The sequence below is a fragment of the Plecotus auritus genome, assembly GCF_963455305.1.
Source record: "Plecotus auritus genome assembly, chromosome: 6".
Taxonomy (NCBI): Eukaryota; Metazoa; Chordata; class Mammalia; order Chiroptera; family Vespertilionidae; genus Plecotus; species Plecotus auritus.
In genome coordinates this window covers 62,242,340-62,251,800 of record NC_137773.1, presented here as the reverse complement: position 1 = coordinate 62,251,800, position 9,461 = coordinate 62,242,340, and positions in this window count along the sequence as shown.

The following is a 9,461-nucleotide window of genomic DNA, read 5'->3' as shown; positions in this document are numbered from 1 at the left end:
AGTCTTTTATAATTGCCTAAAAAATGTTACTTCACTCTCACTTCTATGTAGAGTTGGTAAATTATTTCTACACTCTAGGGCAGTGGTCGGCAAACTGTGGCTCTGTTGACTAATGAGTTTGCCGACCACTGCTTTAGGGCATTGACCTCTCCCAAAGTCATTGGAAAAGCAGTTTTGTTTTTTTTTTGTTTTCCTGCCCTTGACCTGAATCGAACCCACGACCCTTCAGTCCACAGGTCAACGCTCTAACCACTGACCAACCGGCTAGGGTGAGACTTCTTTTCTTTAAAGGTTTGCTTCTTTCCATGTACTTTGCTGCAGCATTTTCTTTACTGTGTACCCTTGAGTCCAGAAGTCATGTTCCTACTTTCCTTTCCAAAATGTTTCATCTTTTTTCCCAGCCTGCCTGCCTTCTAATGAAACTGGACATAAATATTCCTGTAGAAGAGCTTACTCTTTTTAGCATGTTTTTATTGATTTTTTTTATAGAGAGAGGAAGAGCAAGAGTGAGAGAGAGAGAAACATCATTTGGCTGCCTCCTGCACACCGCCTACTGGGGATGGAGCCCACAACCCAGGCACATGCTCTGACAGGGAACCCAGCTGGCAGCCTTTGGATGCATAAAACAACACCCAACCAACTGAGCCACACTGGCCAGAACAGTGTTGTTGTTTGTTACTAGTTAACAGAAATTCAAAAAGTGAAATGCTTAAAGCATCTGTGCTACTTTCAGAGAAAAATAAAAAGACATTTAGGGTGACACCTGGCAAATAATAGGTCCACTATAAATATGAACTCTTGCTTCCTGCAGTAACAGGCCCTTCACTACCTGGAAGGAATTCTGAATTGTCCATTTGCCTTTGAGTTTTATTTCTTCTTTTCAGATTCTGAACTTCTTTGACAAGCTTACTTTTAAAATAAGTCTTATAAGAGAGTATAATTATTTTTAGAAACCTTGATGATAATATTTTTTTCCTTACAGGTCATTCATTCACCTGTTTTGTCACTTAGATAAAACCCAAGAGAACACCCATCCTGATTTTCAAAATCATTTTGAAGTAATGGGAACCCTGCCCAACCCTTTTGAGTAAAAAGCTTACCTTGATAAATTTGAGGGGTATCCTAGCAACCACTCCATAGTGAAATTTATCAGTTTCTCTGAATTTGCACTAAATCCATGAAAGGGGCACTTCAATTTTAGCTTCTTAGAACCATTCTTTTTTCCCTACATTGTTCCAAGAATTGGATCTTCTTAGATATCTTCACTCTTGAGATTTATTTTAATGATCATTTAAACCATATTTGATGTTATCCTGCTGAGGTTTGCTTCTTTAGTGGCACTAGATTCTATCAGATGATAGATAGATACATAGATAGATAGATAGATAGATAGACGATAGATGACAGAGATAATATTTTTAAATTGTATAAGCAACCTAAAACTTAATGAAAAAGTAGAATATATGTTTGTGGGTTTTTTTTGTTTGTTTTATTTCTGTATGTGTAAAATACAAGACAAAACCTTTCTTGATCCTAAGGATATATTGACAAAAGCTGAGCCTTGGAAAGCACACTCAGACTTGATAATCTTGGTTTTTTTGGATGCTATAAATGGGAGAAGATTTATTTGGCTGTGTTTTCAGATAGCCGTTGTTTTCAAATTTATGATGTTTTTAAAAAAGGATTATGAATGCAAATTAAAATAGAAATTTCTCCCAGGTGTGTAGACAAGTCAAGCATAAAAGAGCAGGAACTGAGCACACATTCCGTAAGCAGGATTCAGAATTGAACAGGTTTATTAATATTAAAGAGCGTTAACAATGCAGCTGTGAATAGCCAGGGAATAATGCCTGCAGAGAAAGATAATATGCCTGAGCAAGACTTATCCTCATCCTTTTGCTATCTTGAAAAGCAGTATGAAATTATAATATGAATTGGTCTATGTGGATTTAGAATCCATGTATTGTTTTACATGGAAGTCATTTGGTGTTGCCTAGGTATCTATGTGGCTGTGTGTATGAGAACATAGATATATACCAGCAGAGATTTACTTTAATTAGCTTTATGATAATTTAGTTATAGGGAGAGAATTTCCATGATCTAGCAGGCTTATTAATAATACTCCCTTAATGTATTCTGGTGAATTAAGCATTTAGAAGTCAGTATATACAATGACAGGCCTGTTGCACCGGATTCATGCACTGGTGGGGAGCGTGGTCAGCTGTGGGAGCACCGCTCATCCAGGGAGCTGAGCAGCACTCCCACTGTGGGAGCACACTGACCACCAGGGGGCAACTCCTGCATTGAGCATCTGCCCCCTGGTGGTCAGTGTGCATCATAGCGACTGGTTGGTTGTTCTGGTAGTTCCATCGTTTGGTCACTGGGCTTTTCCTATCTAATAAAATAGTAATATGCAAATTGACTGTCACTCCAACACACAACATGGCTGCCCCCATGTGGTCAAAGATGGTTGCCCCCATGTGGACACAAGATGGCTGCCACAAGATGGCCAGCAGGGGAGGGTAGTTGGGGGCGATCAAGCCTTCAGGGAAGGGTACTTGGGGGGGACCTAGGCCTGCAGGGGAGAGCAGTTGGGAGAGACCAGGCCTGCAGGGAAGGGCAGTTGTGGGGGAGACCAGGCCTGCAGGGGAGGGCACTTGGGGGCAACCAGGTCAGCAGGGGAGAACAGTTAGGGGTGACCAGGCCTGCAGGGGAGGGCAGTTAGGGGCAATTGGGCTGGCAGGGGAGCAGTTAGGCATCAATCAGGCTGACAGGGAAGTGGTTAGGGGGTGATCAGGCTGGCAGGCAGGCGAGCAGTTGGGAGCCAGCAGTCCTGGATTGTGAGAGGGATGTCCGACTGCCCGTTTAGGCCCTATCCCTATAGGATTGGGCCTAAATGGGCAGTCGGACATCCCTCGAGGGGTCCCAGATTGGAAAGGGTGCAGGCTGGGCTGAGGGACAACCCCCCCCCCCCCATGCACGAGTTATATAAGATGATAGTCTTCTGGCAAAATGCCCATTAACAGAGTTAGAATTTATTGCAAATGCTTTTTAAAAATATTTCCATACTCACTAATATGGAAATATTGTTGATTTCACCATACTAAGTATTCTTTATGAAATTTATTTCTGTATAGTCTGAATTATTTAACATTTTATTGTTTGAGTTATTTTTCAGAGGTATGTTTGCATTACCATAGCTTTTTGCATCCTTTTTGCTTTTATTTTTAAATCCATTTTTAACTTGATAGGTTTAAAGATTATTATTTCCTAAACTTTTGATGTTTAGCACATTGAATCCTGCGTTATTTGTTTTCTGTTACCTTTGGTTTTCTGGAGGGAACTGAGTATATTGTTGATCATTTTATTTTTTTTTTTTTAATTTTTTTATTGATTAAGGTATTACATATGTGTCCTTATTCCCCCATTACCCCCCACCTCCCATTCATGCCCCCACCCCCCTGTTGTCTGTGTCCATTTATTAGGCTTACATGCATGCATATAAGTCCTTTGGTTGATTTCTCCCCTTTACCCCCACCCTCCCCTACCTTCCCTGAGGTTTGACATTCTGATTAATGTTTCTCTGTCTCTGGATCTATTTTTGTTCATCAGTTTATGTTGTTCATTTTATTCCACAAATGAGTGAGATCATGTGATATTTATCTTTCTCTGCCTGGCTTATTTCACTTACCATAATGCTCTCCATCTCCACCCATGTTGTTGCAAATGATAAGAACTCCTTCTTTTTTACTGCAGCGTAGTATTCCATTGTGTAGATGTACCACAGTTTTTTAATCCACTCATCTGCTGATGGGCACTTAGGATGTTTCTAAATCTTAGCTATGGTGAATTGTGTTGCTATGAACATAGGGGTGCATATATCCTTTCTGATTCGTGTTTCTAGTTTCTTGGGATATATTCCTAGAAGTGGGATCACTGGGTCAAATGGGAGTTCCATTTTTAGTTTTTTGAGGAAACTCCATACTGTTCTCCACAGTGGCTGCACCAGTCTGCATTCCCACCAGCAGTGCATGAGGGTTCCTTTTTCTCTGCATCCTCGCCAGCACTTGTCATTTGTTGATTTGTTGATGATTGCCATTCTGACAGGTGTGAGATGGTACCACATTGTTGTTTTGATTTGCATCTCTCTGATGATTAGTGACTTTGAGCAGGTTTTTATATGTCTCTTGGCCTTCCTTCTGTCTTCTTTCGAAAAGTGTCTATTTAGATCAGTTGCCCATTTTTTGATTGGGTTGTTTATCTTCTTTTTGTTAAGCTGCATGAGTTCCCTGTAAATGTTGGAGATTAAACCCTTATCATTGATATCATTGGCAAATATGTTCTCCCATGCAGTGGGCTTTCTTGTTGTTTTATTGATGGTCTCCTTTGCTGTGCAAAAGCTTTTTATTTTGATGTAGTCCCACTTGTTTAATTTCTCTTTAGTTTCCATTGCCCTAGGAGCAGTATCAGTGAAGAAATTGCTTCGGCATATGTCAGAGATTTTTCTGCCTGTGGATTCCTCTAGTATTTTTATGGTTTCTTGTCGTATGTTTAAGTCCTTGATCCATTTTGAGTTTATTTTTGTGGATGGTGTAAGTTGGTGGTCTAGTTTCATTTTTTTGCATGTATCTGTCCAATTTTCCCAACACCATTTATTGAAGAGACTGTCTTGACTCCACTGTATGTTCATGCCTCCTTTGTAAAATATTAATTGAGCATAGTGATTTGGGTAGATTTCTGGGTTCTCTATTCTATTCCATTGATCTATATGTCTGTCCTTGTGCCAGTACCAGACAGTTTTGAGAACAGTGGCTTTGTAATCCAGCTTGAAATCTGGTATTGAGATCCCACCTACTTTGTTGTTCTTTCTTAGGATTGCTGTGGCTATTTGGGGTCTCTTTTTATTCCAGATGAATTTTTGGAGAGTTCTTTTTAGGTCTGTGAAATATGCCATTGGTATTTTCATGGGGAGTGCATTGAATCTATAGATTGCTTTGGGTAGTATGGACATTTTAATGATGTTGATTCTCCCAATCCATGAATATGGTATGTTCTTCCATCTGTTTATGTCCTCCTCTATCTCTTTTTTCAGTGTCCTATAGTTTTCCGTGTATAGGTCTTTTACCTCCTTAGTTAAGTTTATTCCTAGGTATCTTAATTTTTCTGGTGCGATGGTAAATGGGATTGCTTTTTTAGTCTCTCTTTCTATAAGTTCACTATTGGTGTATAGAAATGCCATAGATTTCTTGGAGTTAATTTTGTATCCTGCTACATTGCCAAATTCATTTATTAAGTCTATTAGTTTTCTGATGGAGTCTTTCAGGTTTTTTATGTACAATATCATGTCATCTGCAAATAAGCTTTACTTCTTCTTTTCCAATTTGGATGCCTTTTATTTCTTCTTCTTGTCTAATTGCAATGGCTAATACTTCCAGTACTATGTTGAACAGGAGTGGTGAGAGTGGGCATCCCTGTCTTGTTCCTGTTCTGAGGGGAAATGGTTTTAGTTTTTGCCCATTGAGTATGATGTTAGCTGTGGGTTTATCATATATAGCTTTTATTATGTTGAAGTATGATCCTTCTATTCCCACCTTATTGAGAGTTTTTATCAAGAAAGGGTATTGGATTTTGTCAAATGCTTTTTCTGCATCAATTGATATGACTATGTGATTTTTATCTCTCAGTTTGTTTATGTGATGTATCACGTTTATTGATTTGCGGATATTGTATCATCCTTGCTTTCCTGGGATAAATCCTACTTGGTCATGGTGTATGATCTTTCTGATGTAGTGCTAGATCCAATTTGCTAGAATTTTGTTGAGGATTTTGGCATCTATGTTCATGAGGGATATTGGCCTGTAATTCTCTTTCATTGTGTTGTTTTATCTGGTTTTGGTATTAGGGTGATGCTGGATTCATAGAAGGAGCTTGGAAGTGTTCCTTCCTCTTGAATTTTTTGGAATAGTCTGAGGAGGATAGGTTTTAGTTCTTCCTTGAATGTTTGGTAAAACTGCCCTGTGAAGCCATCTGGCCCCGGGCTTTTGTTTGCTGGAAGCTTTTTGATGACTGCTTCAATTTCTTCCATAGTTATTGGCCTACTGAGATTCTTCCTGATTGAGTTTTGGAAGGTTATATTTTTCTAGGAATATGTCTATTTCCTCCAGGTTGTCCAGTTTGTTGGAATAGAGTTGTTCGTAGTATTTTTTAACAATCCTTTGTATTTCTGCGGGATCTGTTGTTATTTCACCTCTTTCATTTCTGATTTTGTTTATTTGGGTCCTCTCTCTTTGCTTCTTGGTGAGCCTGGCTAGAGGTTCATCAATCTTGTTTATCCTTTCAAAGAACCAGCTCTTGGTTTTGTTGATCTTTTGTATTGTTTCTTTGGTCTCTATGTCATTTATCTCTGCTCTGATCTTTATTATTTCCTTCCTTCTGCTTACACTGGGCTTTTCTTGTTGCTCTTTTTCTAACTCTTTGAGTTGTTGGGTTAGGTAATTTATTACCATTGTTTCTTGTTTTTTGCAGTAGGCTTGTAGAGCAATGAACTTCCCTCTCAAGACTGCTTTCACTGTGTCCCATAGATTTTGGATTGTAGTGTTTTCATTGTCATTTGTTGCCATGATGTTTTTTATTCTTTGATCTCTCTGGTAACCCAGTCATGGTTTAATAGCATGCTGTTTATCCTCCATGTGTTTGATTTCTTTGGGTTATTTTTATTGTAGTTGATTTCCAGTTTTATGCCACTGTGGTCTGAGAAGATGCTTGATATGATTTCTATCTTCTTGAATTTGAAGAGACTTTGCCTATGTCCCAACATATGGTCTATCTTTGAAAATGACCCATGTGCACTTGAGAAGAATGTATATTCTGTGGCTTTGGGGTAAAATGTTCTGAAGATGTCAATTAATTCCATCTCGTCTAATGAGTCATTTAGGATTGATGTTTCTTTGCTGATTTTTTGTTTAGAGGATTTGTCCAATGGTGATAGTGGTGTATTAAAGTCTCCTACTATTATTGTATTGCTGTCAATCTCTCATTTGATAGCCTCCAGGAGTTTTTTTATGTATTTGGGTGCTCCTGTATTGGGTGCATATATGTTTACCAGAGTTATTTCTTCTTGTTGGATTGCTCCCTTTAGTATTATGAAGTGGCCTTCCTTATCTCTTATTATGTCCTTCACTTTGAGATCTAATTTGTCAGATATAAGTATTGCTACCCCAGCTTTTTTTTCATTTCCATTTGCCTGAAAAACCTTTTTCCATCCCTTCACCCTCAGTCTGTGTGTGTCTTTTTTTTTTCTGAGGTGGGTTTCTTGTAGACAGCAGATATATGGGTCGTGTTTTCTTATCCAATCCGTTACCCTATGTCTTTTGATTGGGGCATTTAATGCATTTACATTTAAAGTTATTATTGATAGGTACTTATTTGTCGCCATTTTTATTCTTTACCCCTGTGTTCCTTCTTCGCTTCCTATTTCTTTGTTTTATAGCAGACCCTTTAGCATTTCTTGCATTGCTGGTTTGGTGGTAATCAATTCCCTTAGTTCTTTTTTGTCTGTGAAGCTCCTTATTTCACCTTCAATTTTGATTGATAGCCTTGCTGGGTACAGTATTCTTGGATTCAGACCCTTCTTTTGCATGACTTTGTATATTTTATTCCATTCCCTTCTGGCCTGATGAGTGTCTGCTGAGAAATCAGTTGCTAGTCTGATGGGGGTTCCTTTGTAGGTAACTTTCTGTCTATCTCTGGCCGCTTTTAAGATTCTTACTTTGTTGTTGGTGTTTGCCAGTTTAATTATAATGTGCTTTGGCGTCAGTCTTTTGGGGTTCATTTTGCTTGGGACTCTGTGAGCTTCTTGGATTTGTGTGGGTTTTTTCTTCCCTATATCAGGGAAGTTTTCTGTCATTATTTCTTCAAACAGGTTTTCTATTCCTTGCTCAGTTTCCTCTCCTTCTGGAACCCCTATTATGGGGATGTTGTTCTGTTTCGTGTTGTCCCAAAGTTCCCTTAGGCTCTCCTCCTGCTTTTTAATTTTTTTTTCTAGAAGCTGCTCTACTTGGGTATTTTTTCCTACCTTGTCTTCTAGCTCACTAATGCAGTCCTCTGCTTCTTCTAGTCTACTCTTGATGCTTTCTATTGAGTTCTTTACAGCAGCGATGTCATTTTTCATTTCTTCTTGGTTCTTCTTCATTTCCTCTTGGTTCTTACTCATATTGTCAAATTTGTCTTCCATTCTTTTCAGCCACCTTATGACGATTTCTCTGAATTCTTTCTCTGGCAGGTTGCTTGCCTCCATTTCGTTTACTTCCTTTTCTGGTGATGCCTGCTTTTCTTTCATATGCGGGCCATTTCTTTGTCTCCCCATGGTCTCTCTTCTCCGGGTGTCTGGTTATGTAGTTCTCTCTCTCCTTATTCCAGGCGAAATCTGACCTTTCTGTGGTGGAGTGTAGAGCTCCTCTGAATCCGCGTGTTTGTACCAATTGGGGACCAGTGCTCTGGGGTTCGCAGATGTTCCATGGGTGCCGCAGTTGTCTATTGTTGATCATTTTAAAATGGAAGCCTGGTATATACCTTAATCAATAATAATTATAATAATAAAAGAATGAAAAAAAAATAAAATGGAAGCCTGGGTACATTGTGGCAGGAAATGCCCACACTTGGAGGTAGAAAATGTGGTAACCTGTCCACTTCCCCATATGGCCTTCTTCTTTGTTCTCTTTCATCCACAACTCCCTCAGTGTCCATTCTCCAAATACTCTTAGCCAGGGTGATTTAAGAATCCGTAGACTAAGAGGCTTTTCAAGGCAAAACTATCTTATTGTTCAAAAAGCACATTCAAATTCCTATCGCCTTAGGCCACCTCCAGTTTACAACTCATAGAACTGCAACTATTTACTGAATAGCTAGGGTATGCTGAGTTTGTGCCATATATTTCCTGTAAAATGGCTATTTGGAACTCAGGAACACTTTCCCCTAAACATAGCCATCTTTGTATCTGGTATCCTAGGTCAGTCAGTAAAAGCCCAAGGGAACCTGGACCAGCTTAACCACTCTTTAACCCTTCTACTCTCTTCTTTTATTTAAAACAAACCAACTAAGTCCTGGCTCCTGGCACTCTGAATTTTTGTATATATCACAACACTCTCAAGAAATCAAATTCTTATACAGGTTAGTTTTAAGCCACTCTTTGCAGATTTAATTGAGATAACTACAGGGAGACATAGAGGTGGCAAAATCTGCCTCAGAAGCCTATAGGGGCAGACAGGTGAAAGACGGGGCAGAATTCCAGCATGAGGGACTGAGGCAAAGATGGGCACAAGCACTTGCTGAGGGAAAATTTCAGAAATCTGTTGGTCACTTTGATAGGAGAACAGATGTAGAGACTAATGCTTTTAGTACGCATTTTATTTTTAAATTTATGAGCATCTTCCTAAAATGGCCTATGTGGGAGGTCACCAAAA